We start from the raw sequence: 16850 nt of genomic DNA, 5'->3' as shown, positions 1-16850 counted from the left end.
CCAAATCAAGGACACTTGCACCTTTGGTGGGTGTGCAGATTAGCTGTTCCAAGGTGTTTGTGTTAACAAAGTCCAGTAATCTCTGGACCTGCATGTTTGAGGTCGTGTATGTTTTCCAGTGACAGGCTGGACTCTCAACAGTGTAAAATATGGCTCACTTAGTGTAAAATATGGCTGTAGATGATTTGTTTGTTTTGACTAATGTTACCAAATGGGCATAGATACTTGCTGATAAGTGAGTTGAGTACCCGGCCAACTTATGTCAGGGACCCATGCTAACTGCGGAAGGGGAGTGTGCACCCCTATTGGCTAGTGTGCCCACCATAAACACTGGGAGCCCTGGGTCAATAAGCTACTGGCTGTTCTGTCTCTTATTGCCCAGCTTAGGTTACCTGAGAAAGCTCTGAGCGAAAGCTGGGCTAAAAACCAATCAACCTGCCAAACGTGACCTAAGTATTGTAACACTCTGTGTAGGTTCACTGATAGGAAGGCACTTGGAAGTTGATGACACGGTGGTAAGCAGTCTAAAGATTGGCCATTATTCATCTGGTAGCGAGGAAAGAAGTGCATTCAGACAGTAGTTGCAGGACCTAAAAGGTCAAGTAGGACAACATGAATTGGTATTGATAATGGGTGACCTGAAGGCACATGTCCGGGTAGAGTAGACAGATATGAGGACTGTCTGGATCTGCATGGTTGGGGCAACAAGAGTAAATGGGAATAAAGGAGGAGAGGCCATTCTAGACATTTGTCTGACAGATGGCTTAATGGTGAACAGTACATGGTTCAGCAAGAGAGACAGGCACAAGATCACATACAAGAGTAGCCAACATACAACTCGGGTAGACTTTCTTCTAGTAAGGAAAGGCCAGTGGGGTAGAATCAGTGATTGCAAAGTCATCCAGTGAAACAGTCAACCCAGAGTGTAAACCACTGTTTGACACAATCATCTACAAGCAGTGGTCAGCGAAGGCTCTAAGGTCAACGGAGACCAAGCTGAAGACCTGGAAGTTGACTGGAAAGAAAGCACAGCAGTTCAAGGAATTACTCGGGGCTCTAGCACATCAAGAAGTGCTGTTGAAGAATGTCAGCACCTCAAAACAGCATGTGTGAGGCCTATAGAACAGATATATGGCCGAGCCAGGTATTGCAATAAGATACATAAGGAAAGCTGTTGATGAAATGCAAAAGTCCGGGAAGTCATCAAAAGAAAGTAGTAGTGCAGGAAAAATTGCTAGATAGAAGAGATGGACCAGGCTAGGAAGGAATACTGGCTGGCAAATAGAGAGTGAGAAAGGAGTTGCAGTAGCAAAGAACAAGGCATCAGAGGCACTCTACTAACTTCTGTAAAGTGACTCAGTAGATGGCACCAAAAAAAACTATCATATTGCAAAGCAAAGACAGAAAGATAAAGAAGATGGTGAGATACCCTTTGTAGAATAGAGTATTAAGAAGTGCTTCAAGGACTGAACGTGCATATAAATAGCCAGCACTTGCTAACTTCAGTGCCATTTTGAGAGTGCAGCCAGAGTGTGAGCATGTATGAGTGTAATAGCTAGTTTGTATACAAGTTTATCTAAGTTAGTTAGTAAGCCTCAATCCTGATGTGTTTGTACATAGTAAAGCTGCTTGAACAGAACCCACAAAGTCTCGTCTATTGTATCCTGATAAGATGAACTACACCCTTCATAATTGTCACTAGCAACAACCTTCTCACCAGTCCAAAGGACATCAAAGGCAGATGGGAGAAGTACTTCCAACAACTTCTGAATGAAGTAAGCCCCACAGAATCCATACTGCCCCAGACACAGCCTACAATGAAAGAAGAGGAGGAGCCCATCATAGAAGAAGTAAGAACAGCACTAAGGAAAATGAAGTCAGGGAAAGCAGCAGGCTCAGATGTGGTCACAACAGATATGATAGTAATGTTGGATGAGATAGTGGAGAAATGGTACCTGAGGGGTACTCCTAGCAGCATGGAGAGAAAGGAGTATCCCTCAACAACCTCACATTCACACATCATGTAGTGGCAGTGGTCAGAAAACCCTTTTACTTGATTCATCTCATAAGTAAAGGGATTGCATCCAGAAAAAAGGAGGTTATTACCTCTCTATACTCTTCCATTAGACCAGTAATTGAGTATAACGCCCCATTTGGGATGTACCTCTCCAAACATCTGCACCAACTGGAAAGGTCACTGAAATACCTCACAAAGAGAATCTATGGCCTCCAATATCTGTCCTATGCAGACAGGCTCAAATTACTATCACTCTACTCTGTATCATACAGATTGTTCAGGGGTGGTCTGTGTCTCGCCTACAAGGCAATCTTGGACCCTGCCCTACTGGAGATGCTTCATATCCGTAAGTCTAACTTCTCACACACTACCCGCTCAAAGGTCTGAATCTAATATGTGACAGTAACAAAACCTGCTGGAGAGACAGGTTTGTCTCCCAGAGGCTGTCCTGTCTCTGGAATCAACTTCTCATACACATCACAGCACCTTGGTGACTCTCTTCAAGCTCAGTCTTGATGCTTGGTTGGGAAACCACAAATTTGTCCCATGGGTTCCACCTGTGTTCCCCATTTACAGGGGCGACAGGTGCTGACTGAGGTTTCTTTTTGGGGATAAAATCTTGTCTAGGCTTGTAAGGGCCCCAGGGCTGTCTAGTAACCTCCTATGATCCCAGATGACTGAAGAATAAGCATACTAGTTCCAGTGTTCAAGAACAAAGTGCGCATTCACAACTATGGGCAGTATAAAGGTATCAAACTTCTGTCACAGTGCATGAAAGTCCTGGATAGGGTGATTGATGTACAATACACAGAGTAGTAAGAAAGTAAGATGGGAGGTGTGCAATTCAAATTCATTCGGGATGCAGCATAGCTGACCAGACATTTGCAGTGAGGCAGATACTTGAGAAGAAGCTAGAGATAAGGAAAGAGTCCAACTGGGCATTCCTAGACTTGGCAAAAGCATATGACAAGTTCCCAAGAAAGGTGATTTGGGCAGTCATGCAGTGGTTCCAAGTCCCAGAAACATTGGTAGAATTAGTGAAGGCAGTTTACAAAGACCCATTGACTTAAGTATGACCAGTGTTTGTTCAAGGGTTTTCACACTAGCAATAGGTGTGCATCAGGGTTCAGCTCTGAGCCCATGGCTGTTCATACTGGTGATGGGACTACATTAGCAAACAGGTTGGAGGAGACAAATTATCAAAGTTGCAGTATGCAGGCTATGTGGCATTACAGGCAAAGTCTTAGCAACAACTTCAGCAAAGGATAGGGTAATGGAATGCAAAACTGAAGGCACTTGTCATGAAACAATAAGGAACTTATATACCTTATTGCCATACAAACTTAGCATTTTGAAGGACTGTGTCGGATGGTGCAAGGGTGTGTGCTGCTTGAGAACACGTGTCTGACAACTTACCTTCTGACTAACTCTTCCCAGTAGAGCTTTACTGCAGTCAGGCATCTTCCTCTTCTACATCACGGATTCTTACACCAGTCCTACTGTTTCTTTTCCCACTGTACCTAAAAAGAAACACAACAGAATTTTCAGTGACTGTGTGGGGAAATGAAAGTGTGTTTGCTGCTTGTGAACACTTGTCTGACATCTTACCTTCTGACTAATTTTCCCAGTAGCACTTTCCGGCAGTCAGGCTTCTTCCTCTGTTAAAGCATGGATTCTTACACCAGTCTTGATGATGTTCTTCGTGTTTCACTGTTGTAGTCATCACACTAGGGTTTTCTGCCTGCAGGTAGCCCTCAGTCGGCACGAATACCAGAGTCATGGGATTTCCGTGTCGGATGCTGTCACCTCTTCCATGGCGTCAAGTCGTCAGGGGTATAAAACATGCAGCCGACACCATTACATCAGCTTTTCTTGCTTTGTGGGAGCTCAAAGCAGTTCAAAGTGTTGGTTGGCCACTACCTGAAATTTTTGTTTTTCGAGTTTCAGACCTGAAGTCTTCTAAAGCTAAGTACCCTGTTGGGGATCCTTTTTTCTTACTCTAACCAATGTCAGAAAAAGTTAACAATTGTCTTGCCTGTGCTAAGCAAATACCTCACATAGATTTTCATTCTTACTGCGTCATCTGTCTAGGCCCAGACCACGATGTTCTCCGCTGTAGGTTTTGTGCCTTGTTTAGTGCCGAACTATTCGTCATCAGGCTATATTTGACGCAAAATTATTTCACGCTCGTTCTCTGTATTCCGAAATGACTTTGATAAACCATCCAACTACCGATCTTCTGAAAAAACATAAAGATAAAGACAGAGACAGACCGCATAGGTCCAAAACTGCCAACAGTGCTTCCTTTAAGCTAGTCGCCAGTCCGCCGGTACTCAATGAGACGCTTTCGTAGCCCCTGATACCTACTTCTACAGATTTGCAGGTCTCTGCTGAGACTCATTCGGAGTCCGGTATGCCGTGAGATGCTTCTTCAATTATGGAACCTGTGGATGTCTCTACCTTGGATGGGCCCGGAGCCGCTGTGCAGGCACCAGCTTCTGAGGGTGTATTCTGACCTTCCGATGTTCGCATTAAACCGACAGCTTAATTATTGACTAAAACTACAGAGTTTCTCAGGCCCAGAGTTCATACTACGCCTAGAAAACTGACTACCAAAGCTCATGCTCAAGCCCCCTTGCCACAAAAACAAATGCTTAGAATGGCTGAAGACCTTCTAACTTTAATTAGGGAAGCCAGCCTTCCCTGTAAAAGACAAAGAATTGATTTTCCTTCTGAATGTACAGACCATGAATCCGATGACTCTGATTCCTCAGATTACCAGGACATACCCTTATCTATCTATGAGGATTCAGATGCAGAGGATTCCATACCCTCTGCCTCCCCTCCAGAGGACTTTTCTTTTGGTGAAACCTTCCATACTTTGAGAGCATTTCCACTGGAAATGCCAGGACTATTCCCAGTCCAAAAAGAGACTTAGAGAATTTTTAGACTTGCCTCAGCACAGGCCTCTAGCAATACCCCCTGTCCTGGACATTGCAGATGATGTCTTCATGGAATCCAGTCTTACTCCTGATACTTTACCACCAGCTTCTAGAAAGCCTGACAGGTAATACAGAGTACCGGACTCTCTCAAATTTCTCTTTAAGAATCTCACTGTGGATCCAGAGACTATTTCCCAGGGATCTAAAGGCATTGAGGCTACTACAGCCAAAATCCCTACCCCCTTCGGACAGGGATTCTAGAGCTTTAGACAGATGGGGTAAGAAGGTATATACCTGTGCTACTGTTACCATCAGGGCTGTGAATTGCCAGTTTCACACGTTGAAGTACCAGCAGCATATTATGGAACTAATTAAACAAAAAATGTTGTTGCTTCCAGATTGTACAGAAAATAAAGATTTACAATAGTTAATGCGTTCTGCAAACCAAGTTAGTAAACATACTTTGCAGTGTGGTTTTGATGCCTTAGAAGCATCTTGCAGGGCTGCTTTCACTGGGTCTGTACTGAGAAGGCATGCTTAGCTGAAGGAGCAAATCTTGCCAGACCATGTCGAAGCAAAATTACTAGATGCTCCATTAAACCAGGAAAGTTTGTTTGGCACAAAAGCAGAAGTTGTTCTTAAAAAGATGGAGGAAAAAGCTAAATCTATGCAAACTGTTAAAGATTTCTTACAGGTGCAGCCACCTAGATTCAGTAGGCATTGGCCTTCTAAAATCTGGTCCTTTCCAGTCCCTCCCAGGCATTCTCAGTCCAAACCCAGGGGCAACAGGCGACCAAGACTACAGTCTCTGGGTATGCAAATATCTAAACAATGGAGTGCTCCCTCCTCTAAAACAAGGAGTGGTAAGCCACCCCCTTATGGAAAAAGTTCACAATGACTCGTCTATCTTGCTTCCCAGCAAGGCCCAAGTACTTGCACCCCCTAGGAGGAAAACTTGCCCTGCATGCAAAAAACTGGATGTCCATTACCCAGGACTGATTGGTCCTGAACATTGTATCCCAGGGATACAGATTCCACTTCCACTCACTGCCAACCCCAAGTGGGTTGCCAGACCTTCCTCCAAACCAGTGGGCAGAGGCTCAAAAGCAAGTACTTTCTCTTCCCAGTATCAGGGCTATTCAACCTGTGCCATTAGAGCAAAGGGGACAGGGTTTCTACTCCAGACTGTTCCTGGTGCCCAGAAAAGAGGGCTACTGACACCCTATCCTAGATATGTCAGTTCTCAGCACCTTCTTGGTGGTCCCAAAATTCAAAATGCTGACTCTGCAACAGCTTCTTCCTGTGCTAACCAAGGATGCCTGGCTAGCCACCCTAGACTTAAAAGAAGCTTATCTGCACATCACCATAAGGGAATCTTGCAGGAAATATCTACGTTTCAGGGCAGGCTCTATGCACTTTCAGTTCTCTGCACTTCCCTTTGGCTTATCTACTGCACCCAGGGTATTCACAAAGTGCCTGGCTCCAGCCATTGCATACTGCAGGTGGAGAAATATTCAAATTTACCCATACTTGGACGATTGCCTGATTCAGGCGGACACTCAGGAAATGCTACTTCAGCACCTGGCATTTTGTAAAGAGACGTCTAACTTCTCTGGGGTACACCATCAATGAAAAGAAATCACAACTGGCGTCCAGCCAAAAGATTGTATTTGTGGGAGCAAGCTTGAACACAACTTCACAGATGGCATTCCTAACACCAGAAAAACAGGTTTATTTCACAATCTACTTCAAACTAATGGCCACCAAAACCCAGCTATCTGCAAGAAAAATATTACAAGCCCTAGGGTTCATGGCCTCATGAATTCTACTAATTCCATATGCAATACTGCATATGAGGAAACTTCAGTGGTACTTAAAAAGTTTCTGGAGTCAACATTTTCAGGACCTGGAAACACTGATTCCTATCATTCCTTGTCTAAGGGCAGAGTTCCTTTGGTGGGCAGAGGCATGCAACCACAACAAGGGACTTTCTTTCACTCAACCCCTCACTGCCCAAACCCTGACAACAGACGCATCAGACTGTGCGTGGGTGGCTCACATGTCAGGCAAATGCATTCAAGGCAAATGGAGCCCAGAACACATTCCCCTGCATATCAATCAAAAATAAATGTTAGTTGTACAGAATGCTCTGACAGCCTTCAAATACCTTATCCTTCCAGGACAACTCCTGATAAAGACGGACAACACCACACTTGTGTGGTACATAAACAAGCAGGGGGGGGGAACTCATTCCTACTCACTCTGCAGGTTAGCCATGGCCCTGTGGAACACAGCCTTGAGTGACCAAGTGCACCTGCAAGCTCAATTCCTGCCAGGCAAACAAAATTCACTGGCAGATGACTTAAGCAGAAATCTACTGGACCCACACGAGTGGAAGTTGGAACCCAACTCATGCAAACTTCTAATCCACAGCTGGGGGACTCCAGAGGTGGACCTCTTTGCCTCCCTCCAAAACCATCAGTTGAGCAAATTTTGCACCAGAAATCCCCACAGCCAAGCGTGGAAAGTGGATACCCTATCCTTTACATGGGAAAACCTCTCAATTTATGCCTTTCCCCCTCTGCCCCTCCTCTCAAAAGTACTACTCAAGATCAAACAGGACAGGTCAGTGCCAATCCTTATTGCCCCAGACTGGCCACACCAGCACTGGTACCCACTCCTACGCAGTCTGACAGCAGTGCCACTTTGGCACCTACGACAGATTTTGCATCCATAGCTCCAAACCCTGAACCTGGCAGCCTGGCTTATCGCCTGAATACACCACCAGCAACCCTCAGCAAACAGGTGATGGATGTCATCCTTGAGGCCAGAAGGCCTAGTACTAGGAAATCCTATTCAGAAAAGTGGAAAAGATATTGTTCTCGGAGCCAGTCTCAAGGAAAGGACACAGCAGTGCCCACCTTACATCAAATCCTGGATTACCTAGCAGAGCTACTCCACAAAGGACTCTCCTTCTCATCTATTAAAATTAATGCCTCTACCATCTCAGCTCATTACAATACTGAGCCACGTCTATTTTCTCACCCTCTCATCAAACGGTTCCTGAGAGTAGCTAACAATTTAAGGCCCCCGAGGAGAGCTCCCACCCCCGCCTGGGACCTTAACTTTGTGCTAGAGAAGCTCACGCTTCCCCCTTTTGAGCCTGCTGCTGCAGCAGAGTTAAAATTCCTCTCTTCGAAAACAGCCTTACTTCTAGGCATCACTTCAGCAAGAAGTGTGTGTGAGTTACAGGCACTAATGGCTGTGGAACCCTTCATTATTTTAAATGTGGACAGGGTTTCCCTCAGGACTAACCCATTATTTATGCCCAGGGGTGGTATCCAGTGTGGCTTTAAACCAATCCATCCATTTACCAACCTTTTTCCCTAATCCTCAGAATAAAGGGGAAAAGATTCTGCACTCCTTGGACATGCACAGACAGCTCAGGTTCTACCTTAACAGAACTAAACTTTTCAGAAAATCTGACCTGCTGCTAGTCAGCTTTGCTACAACAGGGTCAGAGGGCAAAGCCATTTCAAAGCAAACCATTTCCAAATGGATAGCACATTGCATCCTTTTCTGCTACAAACACCACGGAAAACCTACCCCACAGGGGATCAGAACTCATTCCACCAGGGCTACGTCAACCTCTACAGCATTTCTCAGGGGAGTCCTTACCAGGGACATCCTGGAAGCTGCAACCTGGAATTCTGTACACACCTTTACCAAGCATTACCACTTACCTATTTTTTCTAAATCCAGAGCTGGATTTGCCAAATCAGTCTTGCAAGGCCTGATAGCCAGCCCCAATACTTCTTGACTGCCTCCACCCTTCATCAGCTTTGGGAATCAACCCAAGTGTGATAACTGCAACAGTGAAACACGAAGAACATAGTACAGTTGTGTACACTTACCATAAATGTAGATCTTTGAGTGTATTCACTGTTGCAGTCCTGGTTACCCTCCCTCCAGCCTCCCTGACTTTTCTGTTCTTTCTACGTATCTTCTTTTTGGCCATATCTTATGGCAATGGTATTTACTTTTTACTGGAGGTGTTCCACACCATGTAATTGCTTCCTGTTTTGGGACCTCCTGACATCTGGGCAAGAAAAACTGATGTAATGGCATCGGCTGCATGTTTTATACCCCTGACGACCTGATGTCATGAAAGAGGCTACAGCATCTGATGTGGAAATCCCAAGACTCTGGTATTCAGGCTGACTGAGGGCTACCTGCAGGCAGATAACCCTAGTGTGATGACTGCAACAGTGAATACACTCGAACATCTACATTTATGGTAAGTGTACACAACTCTGCATTTCTTCTCCCGCAGTACCTAAAAAGAAAAAAAAAACAGACTAGGAGCCCTTACCTATGCTGTGAGTTCACAGTGCCTCAACCACTGATGGGTGACACTACAGTGGCCATTTGTTTTTCCTCATATGACTCGCTGGTTTCTCTGGGTTCTTCTGGTGAAGACCTCTCCACCACCATGGACTTGAGGATAACCACATCCTCTCCGGTTGTTCCAGTGTCCAATCTGGGTATGAGAGAACTAGCTTAGGTTCTTCTGAGAGGGGCCTGGGAAAGAGACCTCTTGCCCAGAATGATGTGCCGTCTCTTAATTGATCTCCTTCCAGGGATATCCCTAGGAAAAGGAATCAAAAGTTAGATATTGCTCATTCAAATAAATTTTGTCTGTTCATAAGGATGATTTCATTATCTTAGCCAGGCGTTTATTGCAGACATTTTATCCTGGAGAGTGGACATCCATATCAGAAGACTAACTAGGTCAATATATTTCTGAGGAAAATGTGTCCAAGGATTCTGACATAGAGATGGTGCTTTTTCTTTCCTTTGAATCAGAGTCTTGGGCTTAAGAATCCGAGTCGGCCTTCTACAATTCCATTAGGAGAGTTTCCCTTTTCTAAGATTCCAGGATAAAGGGTGTATTTTTGTGGGAACAAATGGATGATCCCCCTAGACTGAGGAGATATGATATGCTGAAATAGACTTGCCTCAAGATAAGACAGTTTGTAATGGCAGCAAATGGTGAGAAATCAGAAAAGGAGAGTTGAGATAGAAATGAAAATAGTAAAACAGGGGGGTGGCTGAGAAGATGGGAAATGTAGAGGAGGAGATAAAAGCTACAATCAGAGGGAATGCAGCCGACTGCCACAGTGTGTTAAGAGTAATGTATGACAGAAGAATGCCAAAGCAACTAAAAAGAAAGGTGCATAAAACAGTAGTGTGACCAATACTACTGTATGGTACAGAAGCATGGGCAGTAAAGGCAGAGCAGGCGAGGAAGCTAGATGTGATGGATATGAAATGCCTGAGATGGGTGATAGAATGCACACTGTGGGACCAATGAAATGTGGACACAAGGGCAGAAGCCAGAATAGCTCCAATTGCAGATAAAGTCAAATAGAGCAGATTACAGTGGTTCAGGCACGTGCAGAAAAGTAAGAGAATCTGGTGAAGATGATTTTGGACTGACGAGAAGAAGGCAAGAGGAAACGAGGGCATTCAGCAAAGAGGAGGATGGATTGCATGAGAGAAGACCTACTACAGTCAGGCATGAGTGTCCAAGAAGGTAAGAGTGGCATTGAATACAGAGAGATGACAGTTGACACAACACCCCATGTAGAAAATGGGGGGAAAGTGGGATGATGATGATGATGTGGTGGTACTTTAAAGTTACCCATGAGTATTGTATTGGATTGAGTGGGAGCTGTCTCCAGTTCATTGAAGTATGTGTTAAAGGCTTCTTTGGCTTATGGAGTGGTACCTATAGTTTGTAGGGCTATGTTATGGGATTTCACTTATGGTATTTTAGACATGGAGAAGCTTCTTCATGTGTGGTATGTTAGACATAGAGAAGCTCCTTCATGTATGGTATGTTAGACATCGACAAGCTCCTTCACGTATGTTATGGTAGACATGGACAAGCTCCTTCACATATGGTATGTTAGACGTGGATAAGCTCCTTCACATATGGTATGTTAGACATGGACAAGCTTCTTCACTTATGGTATGTTAGACATGAATAAACTCATGTGTTTGATGTAAATTGAGTCTCCTCCACCTTTAGACCCTGCCTGTCCAGTAGCTGGTCTAAATGTGTTGAAGCCATTATAGTTGTCACAAAGTGCATCTATAAACATGTTTCAGTAACTACACAGCTGTCTATATTCTCCCGGATGATAAGAGCATGCACTAAATGGAGATTCCATTCTGAATCCCCCTTTGGGTCCAGAACGTAATATTGAGAATTGTGAGATGGTTATCATTCTCACTGCTGCAGTAGCTTTTGGTTATTTGGGTTCTATCCTGTGCAGAATACGAACAGGCCAGTCTTTATAAAGTTATGGCTTCCACCCATACCTACACTCTGATTTCATAGCCACTTTGTTGGGACGTCAGCAGTCAGAGTGTAAACTACTTCAATACTTTCTTGCAACCTCAATGGAAGGCCTCTGTGAAGCTTCACTGGAGCCACATTTGAGGACAGCACACAACTTCCTCATAGCTATATAGTCACCCTTCTTTCTGATGTTCTTCGTGTTTCATTGTTGCAGTCATCATTTGGGTTATCCCTGCCAGGGTAGCCCTCATTCGCCCCGAATACCAGAGGATTAGTATTTCTGCATCAGTTGCTGTCACTTCAGGACTGACGTCAGGTCGTCAGCAGTATAAAGTAAGGCAGCCGACACCATTATATCAGTCTTTCTTGCCGAGGAGCCCGAAGCAGAAGCAGTTCACACGAGTGCCGGTCGGCTGCTACCTGAGTTTTCATTTTCCAAATTGAAGTTGAAGTCTTCTAAAGCTAAGTACCCCATTGGGGATCCTTTTTTCTTGCTCTAACCAGTGTCAGAAAAAGTTAACACTTGTCTCACCAGTGGAAAGCAAATACCACACCGAGACTTTCATTCTTACTCCATCACTTGCTTAGGCCCAGACCTGACGTCATGTGCTGTTGCTTTGTTCAACACCAGAACTATACGTCGTTGAGGCCTTATTGTAGCTAGATATTTTCGCTCTCAGTCCTCTATTTCTGATATGGCTTCGGTAAGCCATCTGAGAGCAGATCTTCCGAAAAAACGTAAGGATAAAGACAGAGACAGACCGCACAGGTCCAAACCTACCAACAATGCTTCTGTTAAGCTGGTCATCAGTTCTCCAGTCCTCAGTGAGGCGCTTTCACAGCCCTTGATGCTCACTTCTCTGGGATTCTCAGGCTGCTACCGAGACCCTTTCGGAGTCCGGTATGCCGCAAAACTCTTCAACGACTAAGGATCCTGCGGTTGTCTCTACCTTGGATGGGTCCTGAGCCACTGAGCAGGCACTGGCTTCTGAGGAAGTACTTCACATTATCGATTCTTGGTACACACCAACAACTTCTTTCGCATCTACTGTTCTTTCGAAAACTACAGAGTTTCTAAGGCCCAGGGTACGAACCACTCCCAAGAAACCAACTCCATCTCAGGCACCTGCTTCCTTGCCTCAGTCTCAAATGCTTAAAATGGCGGAAGACCTTATAATGCTGATGAGGGGAAGCCAAGCTACCCCTTTCAAAAGAAAAGAGATTTGTCCTCAGTAGTTTTATCTGAACAGGAGTCCAATGACTCTGATGCCTCTGAATATGAAGACATGCAACCCTTCTCTGCTTATGAGGATTATGATGCAGAGGAATCCATTCCTTCAGCCTCTCCACCCGAGGATTTTTCCTTTGGGGAAACCCTTTATACTTTAAGGGAGCATTCCCAGTGGGAATATCAGGACTACCCTTAGTCTAAAAAGAGACTCAGGGAGTTCTTAGATCTTCCACAGCACAGACCCCTGGCCGTTCCTCCTGTCCCGGATGATGCTTTCATTGAATCTAGTTTGACTCCTGACACCCTCCCTCCTGCTTCCAGGAAACCTGGCGGGGTGTTAGAGTCCCTGACTCTCACAAATTTCATTTCAGAAGTCCTACTCCTGACCCTGAGGTTATCTCCCAAGGGCATAAAGGAATTAAAGCAACTTCTGCTAAGAATCCCACACCCTCAGATTGGGATTCCCGAGCATTAGACAGATGGGGTAAAAAAAGTATACACCTCTGCTACTCTTGCTATTAGAGCACTGAATTGTCAGCTCCATATGCTAAAAATTTCAGCAGCATACAATGGAACTCCTCGAACAAAAAATACCATCTTCTCCTGCTTGTGCAGAAAATAGAGTTACAAGAGTTAATGCATTCTGCAAACTAAGTAACTAATCACACCTTGCACTGTGGTTTTGATGTCCTGGAAGCATCTTGCAAGTCAGCAGTCACTGGATCTGTCTTTAGAAGGCATTCCTGGCTTAAGAAACAGCCCTTGCCAGACCATGTCAAATCGAAACTGTTGGATGCACTCTTGCACAAAGACAACCTATTTGGCACCAAGGCAGAGGAGGTCTTAAAAAGATGGAAGAAAAAGCTAAATCTATGCAGACAGTTAAGGATTTCCTGCAGGTCCAGCTTACCCAGGTTCAGTAGACATTGCCCCTCCAAGCAGTGGTCCTTTCCTGCCTCCTCCAGGTCAGTTCAGCCCAGACCCTGGGGAAGCAGACCCTCCCCCCCAAACTACAGACACAAGGAATGCAGAGATCAAAGCAACGGAGTACCTCCACTTCTACACCAGGGAGTGCAAAGCCACCCCCTCATGGTAAGAATTCACAATGACTCTAGACTTCCACCCCCTTCCTCTGCCCACCTGCACTTGCCCCTGTGAGGAAAACTCTCCTTCCACGCAAGCACCTGGGTCACCATTACCAACGACTGCTGGGTCCTCAACATAGCGTCCCAGGGATACAAATTTTCTTTCCACACTCTACCACCCCCAAAAGGGTTCCCAGACCTTCTCCCAAACCAGTGGGCAGAGGCCAAAATGCAAGTCCTTTCCCTGCTCTGTATGAGGGCAATAGAGCACGTTTCTGCAGAACAGATAGGCCAAGTTTCTACTCCAGGCTCTTCCTGGTACCCAGAAAAGAGGGGACCTGGTGCCCCATCCCTTGATCTATCCATTCTAAACACCTTCCTGGTGATACCAAAATTCAAAATGCTCACCCTCCATCAACTACTACCTATGCTCTCCAAAGATGCTTGGCTAGCCACCCCAGACCTAAAAGAGGCCTACCTACACATCCCAATCAGGGAATCATGCAGGAAATATCTACGTTTCAGGGCAGGATCACTGCACTTTCAGTTCTCTGCACTTCCCTTTGGCTTATCTACTGCTCCCAGAGTTTTCACAAAATGTCTGGCTCCTGCCATTGCTTTTTGCAGGCAAAGAAATATTCAAATTTACCCATATTTAGACGACTGCCTAATTCAGGCAGACCAGAAAAGCTGCTTAAGCACCTGGCCTTTGTAAAGAACCTACTGACCTCCCTAGGGTACACTATCAACGAAAAGAAATCCAAATTAGTACCCACCCAAAAAATTATATTCCTTGAAGCAAGCCTGGACACAGCATCCCAGATGGCATTCCTTACACCAGAAAAGCAAACCTACCTGACAGCCTATTTCTCTCAACTAGCCACCAGACCCCAGTTATCCGCAAGGAAAATCCTACAAGTTCTGGGGTTCATGGCTTCTTGCATTCTACTTATTCCATATGCCAGGCTGCATATGAGGAAACTTCAATGGTACCTAAAAAGCCTTTGCTGTCAACAGTCTCAAGACCTGGAAATTCTTATACCAATGATACCTTGTCTAAGGAAAGATTTTCTTTGGTGGGCAGCAGCATGCTACCACAACAAGGGACTATCCCTCTCACAACCCCATGGCGCCCAGACCCTCACCACAGATGCATCAGACTATGCCTGGGGTGCACACCTGAACGGCAGGTGCATACAGGGCCAATGGAGCCCACATCAAATACATTTGCACATCAACCAAAAAGAGATTTGTCCAGCACGCATTGACAGCTTTCAGACCCCTTCTCTCCTCAGGGGCTGTACTGATCAAAACAGACAACACTACTGTGATGTGGTAGGTCAACAAGCAGGGAGGGACTAACTCCTACCCTGTGTGCAAGCTCGCCATGACCCTTTGGCACACAGCCTCAGCCATGCAACTACACTTGTTAGCACAATTCCTGCCAGGCTCTCAACTCTCTGGCAGACAAGTTAAACAGAAATCTTCTGGATCCACACGAGTGGCAGCTAGGCCAAAGAACCTTCACCCTTATAACTCAGAAATGGGGCACCCCAAAGATCGACCTCTGCTTCCCGTTCCAACCATCAGCTCAGCAAGTTCTGCACCAGAGAGCTTCACTGCAGGGCCTGGAAAGTGGATGTTCTATACTTCCAGTGGGTCAACCTCTCGTCTATGCATCTCCCCCACTACCTCTCATTACCAGGGTACTGCTCAAAATAAGGGAGGAAAAACCGTGGACAATCCTGATTGACCCAGACCGGCCACGCCAGCACTGGTACCCAATGCTGTGCAGCCTGTCACCTCTGCCACCATGGCATTTCCCTTAGATCCCAACACTCCTGACCCAGAGGGAAGGAGAATTCATGCATCCCCAATTGCAGACCCTCAGTTTGGCAGCCTGGCTTATTTCCTGACCACTGTACAAGCTGCCAATCTCAGTAAACAGTTTCTAGATGTTATATGTGAGGCCAGACGCACTAGCACTAGAAAATCTTATGCTGACAAATGGAAAAGGTTCTGCACCTGGATCCAGGCTAAGGGAGCCAATATGGCACAGCCCTCCCTACCTCTCATCCTGGATTACCTAGCTGACCTACAACACAGTGGTCTATCCTTTTACTCTATTAAAATTCATGCCTCTGCTATCTCTGCTCATTTCAGCACTGAGCAACGTCTTTTCTCACACCCTCTCATCAAACAGTTCCTAAGAGGGGCTAGCAACTTTAGACCACCCAGAAGAGTACCTACCCCAGCTTGGGACTTAAACTTTGTGATGGAAAAGCTCACCCTGTCCCCTTCGAAGCAGCAGCTTCAGCAGAGTTAGTTTCTGTCATGGACGACAGGCTTGCTTCAGCAGAGTTAGTTTCTCTCATGGACGACAGGCTTGCTTCTGGACATCACTTCAGCAAGAAGAGTATCCGAGCTACAGGCACTAATGGCTGTAGAGCCCTTCATCATTTTCCATGCTGACAGGTTCTCCCTCAGGACTAACCCATCCTTCATGCCAAAAGTGGTGTCCGGTGTGGCTCTCAACCATTCATTTGCTCGCCTTTTTCCTTAACCAACAAAACAAGGGGGAAAGGATACTGAACTCTCTAGATGTGCACAGCTCAGATTTTGTCTAGACAGGACTAAGTCATTTAGAAAGACTAATCAGTTGTTAGTCAGCTTTGCTGCAGGAGTAGAGGGCAAAGCCATATCCAAACAAACCATTTCCAGATGGATAGCACACTGCATCTATTTCTGCTACAAGCAACACAAGAAACCTTATCCCTAAGGGGGTCAGGACACACTCTACCAGAGCAACCTCCACCTCTGCAGCTTTCCTCAGAGGAATCCCCACCAGGGACATCCTGGAGGCTGCAACATGGACATCTGTTCATACCTTCATACCTTCACCAAGCATTACCACCTGCCTGTCTTCTCCAAATCCAGGGCAGGCTTTGCCACTGCAGTCTTGCAAGGCATCCTAGCCAGCCCCCAGTCTTCTTGACTGCCTCCACCCTTTTCTTCAGCTTTGGGAATCAACCCAAATGTGACGACTGCAACAGTGAAACATGAAGAATATAGTACAGTTGTGTACACTTACCATAAGTGTAGATGTTCGAGTGTATTCACTGTTGCAGTCCTCCATCCCCCTTTTCTCTCTCTTGCCTTACAAGGAACTTATTGGTATTTACTTTCTACTGGTGGGGTTCTTCCACCA

The 16850-nt window shown here is 45.5% G+C and overlaps 1 protein-coding gene across 1 annotated transcript in view; it reads left to right on the top strand.

The window, feature by feature from the left end:
- TMEM164 (transmembrane protein 164) overlaps window positions 1–16850 on the top strand; it is a 1027811-nt gene that overhangs the window by 524818 nt on the left and 486143 nt on the right. The window lies entirely within an intron of this gene.

Source organism: Protopterus annectens, chromosome 15.part0 (assembly GCF_019279795.1).
Source record: "Protopterus annectens isolate FY-2018-M chromosome 15.part0, PAN1.0, whole genome shotgun sequence".
Classification (NCBI taxonomy): Eukaryota; Metazoa; Chordata; order Ceratodontiformes; family Protopteridae; genus Protopterus; species Protopterus annectens.
Note: the sequence above shows the minus strand (reverse complement) of the source record. Positions and strands in the feature narration are given on the sequence as shown.